The sequence below is a fragment of the Rhinopithecus bieti genome, unplaced genomic scaffold (assembly GCF_001698545.2).
Source record: "Rhinopithecus bieti isolate Rb0 unplaced genomic scaffold, ASM169854v2 scaffold_3041, whole genome shotgun sequence".
NCBI lineage: Eukaryota > Metazoa > Chordata > Mammalia > Primates > Cercopithecidae > Rhinopithecus > Rhinopithecus bieti.
In genome coordinates this window covers 3,232,629-3,253,084 of record NW_016804262.1, presented here as the reverse complement: position 1 = coordinate 3,253,084, position 20,456 = coordinate 3,232,629, and the positions used below count along the sequence as shown (strand labels likewise).

The 20,456-nt window shown below is 38.8% G+C and overlaps 1 protein-coding gene across 1 annotated transcript in view; it reads right to left on the bottom strand.

The window, feature by feature from the left end:
* The window catches only part of PDE1A (phosphodiesterase 1A), a 409,056-nt gene that overhangs the window by 203,996 nt on the left and 184,604 nt on the right, over positions 1-20,456 (bottom strand).

Sequence of the window (20,456 nt, the reverse complement as noted above, 5' to 3'; positions counted from 1 at the left end):
AGAGTGCAGTGGTGCAATCTCGGCTCGCTGCAAGCTCCGCCTCCCGCGTTCACGCCATTCTCCTGCCTCAGCCTCCCAAGTAGCTGGGACTACAGGCGCCCACCACCACGCCCGGCTAATTTTTTGCATTTTTAGTAGAGATGGGGTTTCACCATGTTAGTCAGGATGGTCTCGATCTCCTGACCTCGTGATCCCCCTGCCTCAGCCTCCCAAAGTGTTGGGATTACAGGCATAATCCACCGCGCCTGGTCCACAGTAAGAATTTTTTTTAAAGACTATTCTGGCAGTTACTTGGTAAGAGTGAGTTAGAAGCCCTGAAGAAAAAAGTCCATATGTGGATTAGGATCAGAGACTGGAGGGAGGCACACACATTACCTTTCTCTGAATATTGGCGATTCAGTCTTTCAATTATTCAACATTTAAAAGCATATGTTAAGGCTCTCATTTATTTGTAATGTAAACAAGATATTATCTCTGCTCAAAAAGCAGAGATAATTTTGGGTAAACATTATCTCAACAAAGATACCTGTGATGCTAAATTGGTTCATTATCTCTCATTAATTCAACAAATAATTATTGAATATCTAGCATGACCAGGAATTATTCTAGGTCCTGGGGTCACTGTGGTATATAAAACAAAGTTCCTGTTTTAATACAGCTGACATTTCTTTGAAGGAAGACAGAAAATAGGCAAATGAGTAAATATGTAACGTTAGATGATGATCAATGCTATGGAAAAATTAATCAGTGTAAGGGAGAGAGGGAGTGACTGGTTGGAAGGAGCAAGTCGAAGTGTATTGGAAAAAGTGATCACGTGATACTGGAGTAGATAATTGAGTGAAAGAAAATGTAGGCAATGTGGATATCTCCAGGAAGAGCATTCCAGGCAGAGAAACATTTCTTTTCAGAAATCAATTAAATCCCTCAGATAGGAATATGCTTGAGTGTTCAGGGAAAAGTAAAGAGGTCAGCATGGCTGGAGCAGAGGTTTTAGAAAATGCTTTAAATTTTAATGGTAAGGAGATGAGGAAAAATCAACAGAAGTCATTGAGATGGAGTGGCCAATGAGTGAGGTGAGGGTAGAACCAAGTGAAGAAATCATTTCAAAAAGGAGGGAGTATTTCATCACTTCTAATGCTACTAATAGTTTTTATAAGCAGACTGAGCTATGACCACTGGGTTTAACAACACAAGGCCACTGAAGACTGGCTGGAGACATAGGGATAAAGCCTGATTCCAGCGGGTTTGAGAAGCATGGAGGAAGAGGAAGCAGAGAATGCACTGCAGACAACACATTAGGACTTTTTTATAGATGATGAAGAGTAGGGGAGAAATGTGGGTTGAGGAGGGCTTTTTCTAAGTAGAAAAGATAAAAACATGTTTCTGTGCTGAAAGCAATAAACCAATAGGACAAACTGATGGAGTGAAGTGAGGAAGTGATGTCTGGAGTAAAGTGAAAGGCGAGAAGGAATGAGATTTAGTGCCTAAGTAGAAGTCATGTCTTTAACAGGCAAGCTCTTCTACATTTGTAGGAATGAAGGTAGAATATGCGAATATAGGTGCCGTTAGGTGGGTGGATGTGCGGGAAATGTCTCAAGTTCTCTTCTGATTGCTTTTATTCCCTCAGTGAAGTAAGAAGCAAAGTCACAAAGACTACATCCAAGAATGACAGGGCAGAGACAAAGAAAGTGTGAAATAGATTCTGAGAGTAGTTAAGCAGTAGGAAACATGGAATGATTGTGAGGAAACAGTAAAGGATTATTTGAGGTTGGTGGTGAATTTAAACACAGAATATTAAGCATGGGTTTGTTTTTATTTAGTGACACCGCCAAAGTGCTGGTGTGAATCATTTAAAAGTTCAATGTAATATTATTTAGGTTTTGCCAGAAGAATAACATAGAAAGTAATGGAACGAGGGCATTGAGAGTACGTGGAAAGTCGTTATCACAATGATGGATTATTGAGTATAAGCTGGGGAGAGAAATAAAGGTATAGTAAGGGACATAGTAAAAAAAAAAAGTGGTGAGATGAACAGATTATAAGTTCTACTGTGATCAAGAATTTTTGGAGTTGGAATACGAGAGGGAGTTAACTTGAAGGATGAGATGCAACTTGAAGGCTGGAGACTGAGATTCTAGAACCCAAGATTGTGGAAGGGGTACAGTTATTAGGTCTAGGGGATGACCACGGGAGCAGGTGGTTAAGAGAGTGGGGAGAAAATCTAGAATAAGGAGATCAAGGAACTGAAAGGCCAGAGTTCCATGGGGAACCACCATGAAATACTTCTAGAGAAAGTAACAATAAACCAATGCTAAACTCTTCAAGAACAGGTGAGTAAGGGCCTCTGCATTATTTAGAATCAAAGTAACATTGAAGAATGGTGTTGGACAGCAACTCATCCTCCATAGCAAGAGCTTTTAACCTGAGGTCTATGGAAAAGATTCTAGAGTTCAAGAACTCTACAAAATTGTAAGCAACTTCTTTTCTTTGTGTAAATATGTGCTTTTCTCTAGGGAAAGAATCTACAGCTTTCATAGGTTCTTAAACTGGTCTAACTAATAACTTCAAATATAAACAACTACCAGCAGACATAAAAAATTACACATAATAAAAATAAAACAATAATTCACATGTGATCAAAGGGCTGCCTTTCCTAGTAGGCATAGTAGATGACTATATTTAACTGTAAAATTTATATTGCCAACCTCCTATTCCCTGTGCTCTCAAATTTCACTCCAGCCATTGTGGCATCGTAGTTGTTCCTTGAATATGTCAAAATCTCTGCACTTGCAGGTTGTTGCACTCATTGTTCTTCTGTCGGAAACTTTTTCTATCTATATATTCATAAAATTGAGTCTCTTGCTGCCTTGAGATTTCTACTCAAATGTCTCTTTATTATTTTATTTTATTTTTATTTTATATTTTATTTTACTGAGATGGAGTTTCATTCTAGTTGCCCACGGTGGAGTGCAATGGGGCAATCTCAACTCACTGTAACCTCTGCCTCTCAGGTTCAAGTGATTCTCCTGCCTCAGCCTCCCGAGTAGCTGGGATTACAGGCGCCTGCCACCAGCCCCAGCTAATTTTTTTGTATATTTAGTAGAGAGGGGGTTTCATCACGTTGGTCAGGCTGGTCTTGAACTCCTGACATTGGGTGACCCACTCGCGTCAGCCTCCCAAAGTGCTGGGATTACAGGCGTGAGCCACAGTGCCTGGCCTGTCTCATTATCAAATAGGGGTTCCTACCTCCTATCTGCAAAGCACCATCACCACTGCAGAGACCACTCCTACTTTCGGATTCCAATTTAGTTCTCTTCATACTAATTATCTCCACTGGACATATTTTCTATCCATTAATTTGCATGCTTATTGCTTATTTTAGATAGACTCCACAATGAAAGTTCCATGAAAGCAGGGTTGTTTTCTGTTTTGTTTTTGCTCTTGTTATATTCCCCACACTTAAAATGGTGTCTGATATAATAGTGACTATTAAATAAACATTAGTTGTTGAATGAACCTCAAATTACCATCAGTTATTTCTCGGTTGGGCATCGTGGCTCACATCTGTAATCCCACCACTTTGGGAGGCCGAGGCAGGAGGATCACCTGAGGTCAGGAGTTCAAGACCAGCCTGGCCAACATGGTGAAACCCCATCTCTACCAAAAATACAACAATTAGCTGGGCATGGTGGCACAAGCCTGTAATCCCAGCTACTAGGGAGACTGATGCAGGAGAATCACTTGAACCCAGGAGGTGGAGGTTGCAGTGAGCCAGGATCATGCCATGGCACTCCAGCCTGGGTGACAACAACAAAACTCAGTCTGAAAAAAAAAAAAATACCATCAATTATTTCTTAGGTTACAGCACTGAATAATTTATTAAAATGCAAACATTTTCAGAAAGGTTATAAGCCTACTTCTTTCACCTCTATCTTACTTTATCACTCTCTAGCCTTCTCAATCTCCCCATTATTTCTCTGATCTTTAAATGTTATTAAGAAACACACATAAATGACCCTTATGTGCAAGCCCTTCTCTCAGCTGTTTTCTCTCTGGCTGCAACCATCTCTTTCTGCAAGACTGCTTACTGTCCCCTCTGTCGCCCTCCTGCCCTCCTGCCCTCTCTGCCTCTGAACCCACTACAATCCCACTGCCATCACTGCAGCTCTAGAAAGGGTCTCTCAAAAGGTCAGTGATGACCTCATTGCCGAACACAGTCGTCTGATTTTAGACCTCAAAATATAAAAAGTTATCTTTGGCCTTGCTGGCTAGTTTCTTGGCTTCTCTAGCATCACTCTCTTGGTTCTGCTCCAGTTTCTTGAACCTCTCTCCCACATGGTCCTTTACAGCATCCCTTTCATTTCTGAGTATTTCTCCCTTCCCCGGCCCCATAGGGAAATCTTGCTTTACATGTTCTTCCTGGAGATCTCACTGGGCTTCCACTGGGAGCTGTAAGTAGCTAGTTTCCAGACACTGTGCTCCACCTTGCCTCTTAAATTCCAGAGTTACCTTTTTACCTGCTCACCGAACATCTCCACCAAGAGGGCTATGAACTCTTTGAAGCATATCTATATAATTTGTATCCCCACTGCCCTTCTTTACAGATGAGCAGATGGAGGCATACAGAGGCTTAGTCACTTAGCTGAGATCACACAGTTAGTGAGTGGATGACTAGAAATATCATGCTGACTTACATCTTGATGCTGAGGAAATTACTTAAGTTTCTGTGCCTTAGCTCACTCATCTCCTTAAAATGGAGATTTTTTTAAAAGTCTCTATGAGTCTTGACTCTTTATCCAATTTGCCAGTCTGTGTCTTTTAATTGGGGCATTTAGCCCATTTACATTTAAAGTTAATATTGTTATGCATGAATTTGATCCTGCCATTATGAAGATAGCTGCTTATTTTGCCCATTAGTTGATGCAGTTTCTTCATAGTGTCAATGGTCTTTACAATTTGGTATGTTTTTGCAGTGACTGGTACCAGCTTTTCCTTTCCATATTTAGTGCTTCCTTCAGGAGCTCTTGTAAGGCAGACCTGATGGTGACATAATCTCTCAGCATTTCCTTGTCTGTAAAACATTTTATTTCTCCTTCACTTATGAAGCTTAGTTTGGCTGGATATGAAATTTTGGGTTGAAAATTCTTTTCTTTAAGAATGTTGAGTATTGGCGCCCACTCCCTTCTGGTGTGTAAGGTTTGGTAACCCGACCTTGCGGCGGCTGCACTAACAGTGCCGGTGTCAGTGTCAACCTAGAAGCGACAGTGTATCTGGTGGGGCGCGCAGAGGGTATCTTTGTCGGTGTTCGTGTATTTCCGGAATTTGAATATTTGGTTCGTGTCTGGCTAGGTTGGGAAGTCTCCGGGATTAAGTATCCTGAAGAAGTGTTGGTCGAGACTTGTTCCAGGTTCTGCCCCGCACTTGTCACGGTACATGCAAGCAAACGTAGTGGTGGTGGCGACAGAGCCCGCAGATGCTGGAGGATTTGTTTGTTTTCTTGCGATACTTTTTTTCTCTGAATCTTGTGGCACACTTATTTCAGTAATTCAGCGAATCATATCGGCTTTCTTTGCTTGCTTGATCTATTTGGCTTATGGGAGTACTGGCGTATGGGTTCGGCGAGAGTTCTCGAGCTGTGTTGTTCAGCGTCCCAGTCAGGTTGCAGTTATGGTCTTCTCTAAACTGATTATGCTAGGTAGCAACTTCCTCTAACCTTTTTTCAATGGTCTTAGCTTTCTTGCATTGGGTTAGAACATGCTCCTTGTAGCATCAGGGAGGGAGTTTGTTATTACCCATGTTCTGAAGCCTACTTCTGTCAATTCGTCAAACTCATTATCCTGTCCAGTTTTTGTTCGCCTGTGCTGGCGAGGAGTTGTGATCCTTTGGAGGAGAAGAGGCGTTCTGTTTTTTGGAATCTCTCTCAGCCTTGGTGTGTTGCGGCCTGGTTTTTTCTCATCTTTATTGGATTTACCACCTTTGGTCTTTGATGTTTGTGACAGTTCAGCCTGATGGGGTTTCTGGGGTTTTTGTGGTGGATGTCTTTTGGGGAGGGGGTTTGGTGATGCCGATTCCTTTTCATTTGTTCATTCGTCCTGTTTAACAGTCAGGCCCCTTCTGCTGGCAAGGTTGGCTCGGAGTTTGCTGCGGAGCCACTCCAGACCCTGTTTGACTGGTAGCCACCAGCGGATGACTGCAGAACAGGGCAAACATTGGCTGCCTGTTCCTTCCTCTGGAACTTCTTCCCAGAGGGGCACTCACCAGATGCCAGCGCAGAGCTCTCCTGTATGAGGGGCTGTTGACCCCTGCTGGGACGGTGCTTCCCCAATCAGGAGGCATGGGGAAAAGGAACCATCTCATGTGGAAAGACACACATAGACTCAAAATAAAGTGATGGAGAAATATTTAACAGGGAAATGAAAGCAAGAAAAAAAATAAAGCAGGGATTGCAATCGCTAGTCCTCTGATAAAACAGACTGTTTACCAGCCAACAAATATCAATGAGAGACAAAGAAGGCATGTAGTATAATGGTAAACAGAATCAATGCAACTAAAGAAGAGCGTAGACTATCCTAAATGAGTATATGCACCGGAATACAGGACGCACCCAGGATCATAAACGGCAAGGTTCTTAGAGACGATACAAAGAATGATGTGTAGGATCTCCACACAATAATAGTGGGAGACTTTGGTAACACCTCCACCCTGTCGTATATTAGACAGATCAATGAGACAGAAAATTAACCAAGGAGCATCAGGACTTCAACGCAGCTCTGACCAAGCAGACTGAATAGACATCTTACAGAAGCTCTCCACCCCAAATCAACAGAATATAATTCTTCTCAGCAACCACATCACACTTATTCTAAAAATTGAGCCCACATAGATGGAATAAAACACCCTCAGCACCAATGCAAGGAAGGACAGAAATCAAGAACAAACAGACTCTCAGACCACAGTGCAATCAAATTAGAACTCAAAATGAAGAAATTCACCCAAAACTGCACAACTACATGGAAACTGAACAACCTACTCCTGAATGACTCTTGGGTAAATAACAAAATTAAGGCAGAAATCAATAAGTTCTTTGAAACCAATGAGAACAAAGACACAATGGACCAGGATCTCTGGGACATGGGTAAAGCAGTGTTTAGAGGGAAATTTATAGCACTAGATGCCCACAGGAGAAAGCGGAAAGATCTAAAATCAACACCCTAACATCACAATTAAAAGAAGGAGAGAAACTAGAGAAAACAAATTCAAAAGCTAGCAGAAGACAAGAAATAACAAAATTCAGAGCAGAACCAAAGAAGACAGATACATGAAAAACCCTTCAAAAAATCAGTGAATCCAGGAGCTGGTCTTTTGAAAAGATTAACAAAATAGACAGACTAATAAAGAAGAAATGAGAGAAGAATAAATAGCCACAATAAAAAATTATAAAGGGGATATCACCACTAATCCCACAGAAATAAAAACTACCATCAGAGAAAACTATAAATACCTCTATGCAAATAAACTAGAAAATCTAGAAGAAATGAATAAATTCCTGGACACATACACCATCCCAAGATGAAACCAGAAAGAAGTTGAATACCTGAACAGACCAATAACAAGTTCTGAAATTGAGGCAATAACAGCCTACCAACCAAAAAAACCCCAGGACCAGACAGATTCACAGCCGAATTCTACCAGAAGTACGAAGAGGAACTGGTACCATTCCTTCTGAAACTATTCCAAACAATAGAAAAAGAAGGACATCTCCCTAACTCATTTTATAAGACCAGCATAATCCTGATACTAAACCCTGGAAGAGACACACACAAAAAACAAAAAGAAAAAGAAAAGAAAGAAAATTTCAAGCCAATGTCCCTGATGAATATTGATGTGAAAATCCTCAATAAAATACTGGCAAACTGAATCCATCTGCACATCAAAAAGCTTATCCAACACTAACGAGTTGGCTTCATCCCTGGGATGCAAGGCTGGTTCAACGTATGCAAATCAATAAATGTAATCATCACATAAACAGAACCAATGACAAAAACCATATGATTACCTCAATAGATGAAGATAAGGCCTTCAATAAAATTCAACATGCATTCATGCTGAACTCACAATGAACAAGGTATTGATGGAATGTATCTCAAAATAATAAGAGCTATTTATGACAAACCCACAGCCAATATCATACTGAATGGGCAAAAGCTGGAAGCATTCCCTTTGAAAACCAGCACAACAAAAGGAAGTCCTCTCTCATTACTCCTATTCAACATAGTATAGGAAGTTCCGGCCAGGGAAATCAGGCAAGAGAAAGAAATAAAGGGTATTAAGATAGGAAGACAGGAAGTCAAATTATCTCTGTTTGCAGATGACATGATTGTATATTTAGAAAACCCCATCGTCTCAGTCCAAAATCCCCTTAAGCTGATGAGCAACTTCAGCAAAGTCTCAGGATACAAAATCAATGTGCAAAAATCACAAGCATTCCTATACACCAATAATAGACAAACAGAGAGTCAAATCATGAGTGAAATCTCATCCACAATTGCTACAAGGAGAATAAAACAACTAGGAATACAGCTTATAAGGGATGTGAAGGACCTCTTCAAAGAGAACTACAAACCACTGCTCAAGAAAATAAGAGAGGACACAAACAAATGGAAAAACATTCCATGCTCATGGATAGGAAGAATCCATATCATGAAAATGGCCATACTGCCCCAGGTAATTTATAAATTCAATGCTATCCCCATCAAGCTACCATTGACTTTCTTCACAGAATTAGAAAAAATGACTTTACATTTCATATTGAACCAAAAAGGAGCCCATATAGACAAGACAATCCTAAGCAAAAAAGAACAAAGCTGGAGGCATCACACTACCTGACTTCAACCTAGACTACAAGGCTATAGTAACCAAAACAGCATGGTACTGATACCAAAATAGATTTATAGACCAATGAAACAGAACAGAGGCCTCAGAAATAATGACACACATCTACAAACATCTGATCTTCAACAAACCTGATAAAAACAAGCAATGGGGAAAAGACTCCCTATTTAATAAATGTTGTTGGGAAAACTGGCTGGCCATATGCAGAAAACTGAAACTGGACCCCTTCCTTACACCTTATACAAAAGTTAACTCAAGATGGATTAAAGACTTAAATGTAAGACTTAAAACCATAAAAACCCTAGAAGAAAACCTAAGCAATACCATTCAGGACATAGGCATGGGCAAAAATTTCATGAGTAAAACATCAAAAGCAATGGCAACAAAAGCCAAAATTGATGAATGGAATATAATTAAATTAAAGAGCTGCTGCATAGCAAAAGAAACTATCATCAGAGTGAACAGGTAATCTATAGAATGGGAGAAAATTTTTGCAATCTATCCACCTGACAATGGGCTAATATCCAGAATCTACAAGGAACTTAAACAAATTTACAAGAAAAAACAAACAACCCCATCAAAAAGTGGGCAAAGGATATGAACAGACACTTCTCAAAAGTAGACATTTATGCGGCCAACAAACATATGAAAAAAAGCTCATCATCACTGGTCATTAGAGAAATGCAAATCAAAACCACAATGAGATATCATCTCATGCCAGTTAGAATGATGATCATTTAAAAGTCAGGAAAAACACATGCTGAAGAGCAATCCCATTACTGGGTATATACCCAAAGGATTATAAATCATTCTACTCTAAGGACACATGCACACGTATGTTTATTGCGGCTCTCGTCACAATAGCAAAGAATTGGAAGCAACCCAAATGCCAATCAATTTTAGACTGGATAAAGAAAATATGGCACATACGCACCATGGAATACTGTGCAGCCATAAAGAAGGATGAGTTCATGTCCTTTGCAGGGACATGGATGAAGCTGGAAACCATCATTCTCAGCAAACTAACACAGGTACAGAAAATCAAACACCACATGTTCTCTCATAAGTGGGAGTTGAAAAATGAGAACACATGGACGCAGGGAGGGGAACATCACACACCAGGGCCTGTTAGGGGGTAGGGGGCTAAGGGAGGAATAGCATTAGGAGAAATACCTAATGTAGATGATGAGTTGATGGGTGCAGCAAACCACCATGGCATGTGTATACCTATGTAACAAAACTGCACGTTTTGCACATGTACCCCAGAACTTAAAGTATATATATTAAAAAAGAGTCCCTATCAGAGTTGAACAATGAGAACACATGGACACAGAGAGGGGAACAACACACAACGGGGCCTGTTGGGGGTAGGGTGCGAGGGGAGGGAACTTAGAGGATGGATCAATAGCTGCAGCAAACCACCACGGCACACATAGACCTAGGTAAAAAACCTGCAGGTTCTGCACATGTATCCTTTTTTATTATTATTATTTTAGAAAAAATAAAGAATAAAAATAAAAGTCCCTATGATACAAATTGGCTGTGAGAATTAAAATAAAATACATATATAAAATAGTATTTAGAAGAGTACATTGTAAGTGGTAAATACTTGGTACATAGTAAATGGTAAATATACACATTAGGTTGTATTTTCCTTATCTGGAATTTAATGTATACACTTTGCCTTACATGTACATTGTAAAGTGCAAACCTCAAATGTAGTGAAAGGATTTGAATGGGAAAAGATTGAAAGATTGTGACTTTCACATGAAAGAAATACATACAAAAATAAAGCAGAACATCAAGTGGAAAGAAAGAAAATATCCTACATGTTAAGAGTTTCACAGTTAATTTCATGTAAACATTATATGAAACATATTTAGTTAACTACATTATAATATGGAGTTATGTTCAATTTACCATCTAAATGGTAGAGTGTGTGTGGAATCTTTAGTAGAATGTAAATAATTGTCATTTTCAAAGTCATGAAATTATTAATTAGCTAAAACTTTTGGTAAATAACATGTTATCTCATCTTCTCCACTGTAAAATTTAGCCCCTAGAATCTGGAAATTAGCTTTTCACTAGAGTTTCCAAATAATTTGGAGAATGGCTTTTTGTACTTTCAGATGCCAGAGCACTTGGGAAGAAACAGAAGCTCATTAGAAAGCTGCTTCATTTCCTTTCCCCACCATGGTCAATAACCTTCGACAGCTGATCTAAAAAGATCACCTATTCTAAGTATCACAGGATAAAGTTCTGTCAAATTGGACTAAATTAATGTTGTTACCTTTTGGACAAAAAGCAAAATGATCCTTTTCAGTGTACTAAAGGTAAATACAGGATTTTTTTAAAAAAGGAAGTGTGATACCCCTCTGTTATTAGTAATGTCTATATCAAACTATTAGACACTAAACCAAAACTATCATTGTCAGTTTTCACCCTCAATGAGCTACCTGTCATTTGATGTTCTAGAGCCATTAGGTCTATATCATATGACTTTAGGTTCGTTCCTACTGGGTCCTCCATGTTTTAAATGTCGTTCAGCAAGATCTGCACACTATTAGCACAGTTCGAATGGAGTAAAATATTCTAATGCCATAATTTCAGAGTTAAGTCTACAGAGAAGAGACAGTCATTCAAAGATGTATGACACTTTGGATCCATTGAGTTCATCCTCTTACTGCCTTGAATGGGCCACAAGAGAAGTGAGGATGCTGGAGCTTGCAGTACCTACATGTGAACCCTGACTCTACCACCCAGTAACTATTTGATGTGGAATTATGTAAGCCATCTCTGGGCCTCAGCTTTCTCATCTGTAAAATAGGCATAATATCACTCACTTCACAGGGACTTCATGAAATGAGCATGTAAAATGTTTTTAATAAACGTTAGTTCACTTACTTGGTCTAACATGAAAGTTCCTTTCTTGGTGGTTCTGCACTTAGAATTTTAACTTGCATAAGCACCTGTGTGATCAAAATCACTTTACTCATCACAATATCAGCTATCACTGATTCCACCCTTCCACTAAGTACATGGTTTTGTTTGCTTGTTTGTTTGCTTGTGTTTGAGACGGTATCTCATTCTGTCATCCAGGCTGTAGTGCAGTGATATGATCTCGGCTCACTGCAACCTCTGCCTCCCAGGTTCAGCCCTTCTCCTGCCTCAGCCTCCCAAGTAGCTGGGACTATAGGCACCCGCCACCACACCTGGCTAATTTTTGTATTTTTAGTAGAGACAGGGTTTCACCATATCGGCCAGGCTGGTCTCAAACTCCTGACCTCGTGATCCACCAGCCTCGGTCTGCCAAAGTGCTGGGATTACAGGTGTAACCTGCTGCGCCCAGCCAGTTTTATTTTTAACCAGAAGGCAAGGGCCTGAGATGACAGACAAGTAAGTCATCTGTTTTATTTTGCCTGACTGCACCCAGTAGTAGCAACCAATATTTCAATGGTAATTAGACTGCATTTAATGAGGTCCTTGAAACTCTTAGCCTTATTTTCACTTGATGATTATCAGTGTGTTTCTGAAGAATATGAATTTTAATTAAATTCTTCCTCATGGATTTGTGCTGAAGATACTGGTTCTTTCTATATGTTTACAAAAGGATAACCTTGCCCTAACTTCAAGGCATATTTCCTCTTCTATGTACCACTCAATAAAAGAAAATTTTACAGGGTGTGTTAATATGAGTCCTTTAGTAGAACTAAAAGAGACACAATGAATAGAACCTCTTCCACTTGTTTAACAGATTGTGAAGGCTTTCAATGAAATTTGTATTTCTCAAAGGTGCATTTTTCACCTTGCCTCATTTTATATTACTTTTTTATTTCTCAACTTGCCTAAGAAAATGTTTAGTATAAACTAGATGCTCTTATCCATGAATTTCCATTCTATAAATAAAAGTATGGCAATAAAATCTCATTCTTGATTTTAAAAGAGCTATAAAATTCAAACACAATCTAGATTCAACAAAAATTAAACTTACTTAATTTGAATAAGATGCTTTCATTACTGTAATAATATGTAACTCAAATAATCATCAGAACATAATTGCTTTGAAAAGTGACTCAATTCAATTCTTTGTGTTAAAATGCTCACATAAAAATGGCCCGAGTTCTACAAGTCCTGTTCAATCTGCTAGAGCCTACTGCACTTCTAAATCTTGAACAATTGGGAGTCATAAGGCAAGGGCTGGTCCCTCTTTCAGAGGAAATTAAATATTCTACCTCCATCTATGGCAGTGGTTCTAAAACCTGCCCACTCATAATCTCTTGTAGAGCTTTTTAAAAATATTAACACTCCATGAAATTTTGATTTAGCAGGTCTACACCATGTAGATTTCATGAAACTTTTGCAATTATTCTTATGTTTTGTGAAAGATGGAGAAGGGTTTTCATTTTCTAAAGTCCTAAACCCAATTTACTTAGGGCAGAGGGAATGATAATCATATATTCAATATCCTACTTTATTCTAGAGATGTAAACACGCCTCAAAATAATCCTGATAAAGCAAGCTCCTGCTGCATAGTTTGGGCATAGATGGCTGAGATTATGCTGTAAAATGCAACTTTCATTAAAGAACAATTTATGAGGATTGTTGAATTATGACAAGGCCAAGGTAAACGTTAAAATGAAGCATATGCAGTCTGTAGATTTATAAAATTGTCAAAATAGTTTCAAAATAAGCAAACGGCTGCTTTTAAGGTCATTTGTAATATATACAACTGTACTTCTATTTGCTTTCAGGCAAATTATATCCAATTTAAATGTTATTCTTCAGAAAGTATGTCTAATAAAATGTACCACCATAACTTCTGCATGGGTAATGCCTGCTCTTATCACTGAAGACTAGTTTGCTGTCAAAACTTTCAGAGAGCCTCCAAGTGAAATGAATACTGAAAAACAAAGCTTCTAAAGGCTATTTTGGATTCCAAAACCTCCTTTCTCATGTGGCCATTAAACTAAGCCAAGGGCACCTTGTCTCATAAAACTCATTTCATGAAATATCTCTTGTAAAATTGCAGAAAATGGAAAGTTTGAAATTAGAAACAGAATACAAAAGAGAAGCTAGCTCTTAACTAGATCTAGTGCCTTCAGATTTTTAAGTAGGAGGAAAAGTGGTTAAGAAAGCGTTTTCTGTGAAAATTGTATGACATGACCATGTTGCATATAAATTAAATAGCTAGAATGTAAGGGACAATAGCTAGCTTCTCTATAGCCCTGATGTTAAAACAGATGGAAGTTAACCGAAATTTGGGTATTAAAAATAATTTAATGATGATGAATGTTTTAACAGATCAAATGGATATGCTGTAAAGAATTTCTTTTACCTCTCGTTTAGAGTCATGATGCCTGGTTATGCCAGGCTTACTAGTTGCGGAATCATGGATAAATCAAATGGATCTTCTAGGTCTCAGAATTCTCATTTGTAAAATGGAGAGTTTGGATATGTAATTTAACTTCTAAGGTGTCTTCCAGTTCTTTGGACTCTGACTCAAAGTATTATTTCCTCCTAGAAGCCTCCAAAGTTTTTGTTGTTTTAGGTCAGCAATTGTATCTTGTATTTTTCTAACATGCTCTGGCATTGTTTAATATGGTGCTGAGCATACAGGAATTGGACTGTTCATTAATAATAAAACCTAAGTTTTCAATAGTATGTTACTCCTTCAAAGTGCTTTTATAAACATCAACACTTTCAGTCCCAATTCTCACAATGTATAGAGAGGAACATGCACATGAATAATTCCCTTCATTTTATTAAGGAGAAAAGCAAAATTCAAGGGATTTGGGATCCTATCTAAATTACAAGACCAAGAAGTAGCCAATCTGGCTCAAGAAGCCAAGTTTTCTAACTCCTCATCCACAGCATACTATTGATGAAGTCATTTCTATGAGTTGTGCTTGCATATAAAGGCTATTTTTTCTAAATTTCTAACTAAAAAAACAGCAATATTTGTGGCAATAACTGTTTTAATGGCATCTTTGAAGATGTCCCCATTGTTAACCATCTTTGTTTAGTCCTATGGTGCACTCATATGGGAACTCCAATCTACCTCATAGTTCCCTTCCCTGAAGATTCAGCAGCCCCAGAAACTCCAACCTGGCCTGGTCATATATTTTGATAAACAGGTATGACATGCAGTTTTATCTTATCCATCACCCACATAGAGCATAAGCTCTTACTGGTGAAGTTTTCATTGTAACTTCACTGAGTGAGCAATTGCTAGTGAGAAAGCTGTTCTTACTCTGGTGCTTTATTGTGTTCACATGCGACACTTTCTTTGAATAAACTACAAATTTGGTAAAATTTCTTTATCCTCTTTTTTTGAGATAGGGTCTTGCTCTGTCACACAGGCTTGGAGTGCAGTGGTGTAATCATGGCTCACTGCAACCTTAAACTTCTGGGTTTAAACAATCCTCCCATCTCAGCCTCTCCAGTAGCTAAGACTACAGACACATGCCACCACACCTGGCTACTTTAAAAAAAAAAAAATGTTATTTATTGTAGAGATCAGGCCTCGCTATGTTGCCCAGGCTGATCTGGAACTTCTAGCCTCAAGTGACTCTCTCACCTCAGCCTCCCAAAGCATTAGGATTAACAGGCATGAGTCACCACACCCAGCCCTTTTCTTTAGTTATCTTTTATATATTAGAAGAATTTGCTCATATTTGCTCTCAGAAATCTTGTGTCAAATGGTCATTTTTTATGACTATTAAACAATCTTTTATGTTTTGGCTGAGAACTTTTCACTTCTTTGTACCATACCTGGACCAGACTTGGTAGCCAAATCAGAAAGTGGTGTTGTTGTTGTTTGTTTTTATATAGTATTTTTTGTTTTTTAAATTTTAAGTTCAGGGGTATATTTGCAGGTTTGTTACATAGGTAAGCATGTGTCATAAGGGTTTGTTGTAAAGAAAGATTTTTCAAAGATTCTGAAGCAAAATACATCACCTAACCATAGGTCAGGCATGGTGGCTAGGCCAAGGTGGGAGGATCACGAGGTCAGGAGATCAAGACCATCCTGGCTAACATGGTGAAACCTCGTCTCTACTAAAAAATACAAAACATTAGCCTGGCATGGTGGCATGTGCCTGAATTCCTAGCTACTCAGGAAGCTGAGGCAGGAGAATTGCTTGTACCCGGGAGGTGGAGGTTGCAGTGAGCCGAGATCACGCCACTGCACTCCAGCCTGGGCGACAGAATGAGACTCCGTCTCGAAAAAGGAAAACAAAACAAACAAACAAAAAACTAAGTTAATTTATACTGAGTTTTCTATTTAAAATATACAAATAGTCATCATTAATATGGAACCATATTGTATAACACAATTTCATATGGAACTCTTTTGCAAGAATGTCAATAGACTCTTTCGTACCTATAACTTAGAGATTCTAATATGTTATACTAAAGAGAGGTTCAGGGCTCCAGAATAATAAGACACTTTCTCTGTCCTTTAGACTCCTATGCAGGATAAGGTGAATATACAATATGTATATGTACATATATGTGTACACATATGTTTGTGTGTGAATACATGCACAAACTGCATATGAAGAATAAATGCAACTATGATTATGTTTTATAATTAGACTATGGAGTGGATTCATTGTCTTATATACAAATAGGCCCATAATACTTATTGGCTGACCACCTGAATGTTCTTTGTGAATCAGTTCATCCACTTAGAGTGTGCATAATTCAATTTACAATGTCACCACCTGCAAGGACACAGTCAATTCAGGTATAGTCACAGTTCAAGGTTGTTTTGTTTGGGCATTTTGGTGGAAATTTAACATTAAGCAGGCAGGTCTAACTCCTGCTTATTCACTATAAATTAGAGTTAATAGTTATCACCTTATTCCCTGGCTAACATTTAATAGATATACCAACTAACCACTTCATAGTACATATATAATTTAAATAGGAAATAATTCTGAAGGTTTTCAGATGCCATAAGCAGCAGACCTAACTAGGTGATCTTTGAATTTTATTTTTACAACATTAGTATAATATGTTTCTTCTAAGCTAAAAAACAACTGGAAAATTTGTCATTAAAATTGCTCCAACCTCTAAAAATTCTTACACTTAAAAAATTTTGCAGCCTAATTGACAAGGTTAGCATTTTATACAGGTCTGTGTCTTCTAGACTATTATTGTGCTTTTGCAATATACTTATCAATTAATTGTGATAACAATTAAATTGGGTATTGTTGTACCAGAATTAGAATATTACCACTTATGATTTCTTATTTTTAGTAATTAAGATATTAAATGTTTTATCTTTGGCAAGAATATCCAAAGACCATAGACCGTATTTTATCGTTGGCAAGAATATCCAAAGACCACATTACTATGTCCAAAGACATAGTAATCTCTTAATCATCATTATTATTATTATTATTATTATTTGAGGCAGAGTCTTACTCTGTCACTCAGGCTAGAGTGCAGTGGAACAATCACAGCTCACTGCAGCCTCAACCTCCCTGGGTTCAGCTGATCCTCCTCTCAGCTTCCCAAGTAGCTGGGACTACAGGCACATGCTACCATGCCTGGCTAATTTTTAATATTTTTTGTAGATTCAAAGTCTCATTATGTTGCCCAGGCTGGTCTCAAACTCCAGGGTTCAAGTAATTCTCCTGTCTTGGCCTCCCAAAGTGCTGTGATTATAAGCATGAGAAATGAAGCCTGGCCTTCTTAATCAATATTTTTGAAGTCATCATTGAAATTTAATTGAAAATATTGTTTACATTTTTGCATCATACTATAAAATATATGAATATAGGGAATCTTATAAATATGCAATAAAATATATATAATGTTTACAAAGAAAATATGAATAAATACTTTAAAATGAAAACTCAGGATTGTAAGTATACACAAATACATTGCATGTTGATTTGTTCTTACTAATGACTGCAAATTGGCTTCAATCTTCCCAGCTATTATACTTAATTACAACACAATTTAATTGTCTCCAGACTCCATACTATTTTATACACAATCACTCAGAGCAGAGCATTGGGCTCGTCTTGGCTTTTTTAACACCTCCACTTGTAGTCATGGCCTCTGCTTTACCATTATGTCAACACTCACGGTTATTTTCTGGACAAAGGAATATTCAGTACCAAAGGTGTATTCATATCTTTACCTTTGCAAGATGGAAAACTGCTTGCATCTTTAAAGTAATAGTGTCTGTGTGTACTAGGTTTTTGTTTCTTTTGCTTCATTTTCTTCTTTCTTTCCTTTCTGTCTCTCTCTCTCGCACACACACATACACAGTGTGCTCACACACTCACACAAAGATTTCAAAGATTTTAAGAAAGCATCTCATCCAGGCCTCAAGTTCAAAGTGCCAGTAATTATTTGACTTCCCTGATAGAAACCCCTGCAGAAAAAAAGAGCTTGTCCCAAACCCGTAATCTGTAAATGGCCATCTCATTCTGAAGTGACCTCAGAGAAAACACCCCAATTCAGTGCACTGTCTTTTCCTTGGTTTTCTATGAGGTCTGCATTCTTCTCTTAGAATCAACCAGGATATCCTGGCTTGTTTGGGGGGCTAAAATGGGATGACTATTTTCAAGTCTTTATTCAGGTTTTATTTAGTTATTTATTTAGGCTTTATTTATAAATGACTCCCACGTTTATATCTTCAGCCTAAAGCTCTCTGTCCCATCACCATCTCCACTTAGATAATTTATAGACATCTCACACTGAATTTACTGATAAACGACCTGCCAGGGTTTCCCCCTCCATTTCTAATATCCCCTCATCTTGATGAATGGTGGCATGTTCTTCAAGGTGCTAACCCACATACCTCTAAGTTTTCTTGTGTTATCTTTCTCCTTCACCTCACATAGAAATCCAGGACTTAGGACACAATTTCTTGCCTATAGTACAGCAATAAATATTATTTCCTGCTTCCTCTCTTAGCTTTCTGTCATCTATTCTGAACAACAGTCAGATTCTCTGCCAAAAACCATCCATGTTTCCCTATCTCACTCAAGGTAAAAATTGAGCTTGTGAATATGACTTAAGAGACTCTACATAGCCTTATCCCAGTTATTACCAGACCTCCTCTCTTCCCATGCCTCCTCTTTTCATCGTGTAGGCCAGGATGGTCTGGATCTCCTGACCTCGTGATCCGCCCACCTCGGCCTCCCAAAGTGCTGGGATTACAGGCTTGAGCCACCGTGCCCAGCGCCATGCCTCCTCTTAATCACACTTTCTGCAGCTACCCTGGCTCCCCTGCTATTCATTGAACACACCAGCATGCTCCTGCTTAGAGAGTCTTTGTAATGGTTGTTTCCTCTGCCAGGAACACTCTTCCCCCAGGTTCTGTGTGGCTTGTTCCCTCATCCACTTCAAGTCTTTGCTCCAGTCTCTTTCTCATCAAGGCCACTCTGACCACCATAGAGTTAAAGCTGAAGATTCTGCCAGTGCTCTCATGCCCCTCCCCGTGATTGCCTTTGTGTTATTTCCACAGCATACTCCACCATCCAACATACTAAAGAATGTACTTATTTATTACTTTATTGTTTTTATTATCTGTCTCCTGCAATGTTACCTCTGCAAGGAGAAGGAAATTTGTCTGATTAATTCAAATGAAGTAACCCAGAGTGTGGGTATCAGACACACATATAAAAGACAACATGAATGTTTCTTAAAGGAATATGCTATCATCAGGCTTTTAGATCTGTATATCTTACCAAAAACAGACAAGCTATGTTATTAAAGTTTAGATTTTCTAGAAACATAAATATCTTTAGCATTTATCTATTTTAGTTGTTACTAATGGAAAATAGTTTTTTGTTTTTTTTTTTTGATGACGGAGTCCGCTGTCCCCAGGACTGGAGTGCGAGTGGGCGCGATCTCAGCTCACTGCAAGCTCGCCTCCCGGGTTACCTTCTCTGCCTCATCCTCCGAGTAGCTGGGACTATGGGCACGGGCCACCGCGCTGGCTGAACTTGTTTTTTTTTTTTTTTTTGTTTTTTTTTGAGACGGAGTTCCTCTGGCGCCAGCTGGCGCGAGTGCGGGTGGCCGGATCTCCAGCTCACTGAAAAGCTAGCCTCCGGAGTTCACGACATTCTCCTGTCTCAGCCTCCCGAGTAGCTGGGATACAGGCGCCTGCCCACCTCCGGCATAGTTTGTTTTGTCTTTTTAGTAGAGACGGGTTTCCCGGTGTTAGCCCAGATGTCTCGACTCCTGACCTCGTGATCGCCAGCTGGCCTCCGCAAAGTGGGGAGTTACAGGCGTGAGGCCAAGCCACCGCGCCCGGCAACATTTAGTTTTTAAGGTATATTATCCCCACCAACAAGAGGCAAAATAAATAAATAACAAAAAACTCAGCAGTTTTGGAAATTAATCTTAAATTTTAGTTTACGTTGTGGTTAAAAGCAATTGCAAAAGGAAAACCCAAAACTTCCTTTAATGGAACACAAGGATAGATCAAGATAAAATACAGTAGAACTAAAATTGCCATAAAAGAGTAGACATGTTTTCTTATGGATACCAGATCAGGGAGGGTAAGTCGAAGGTAAAATAGAGAAGATGAAGACAAC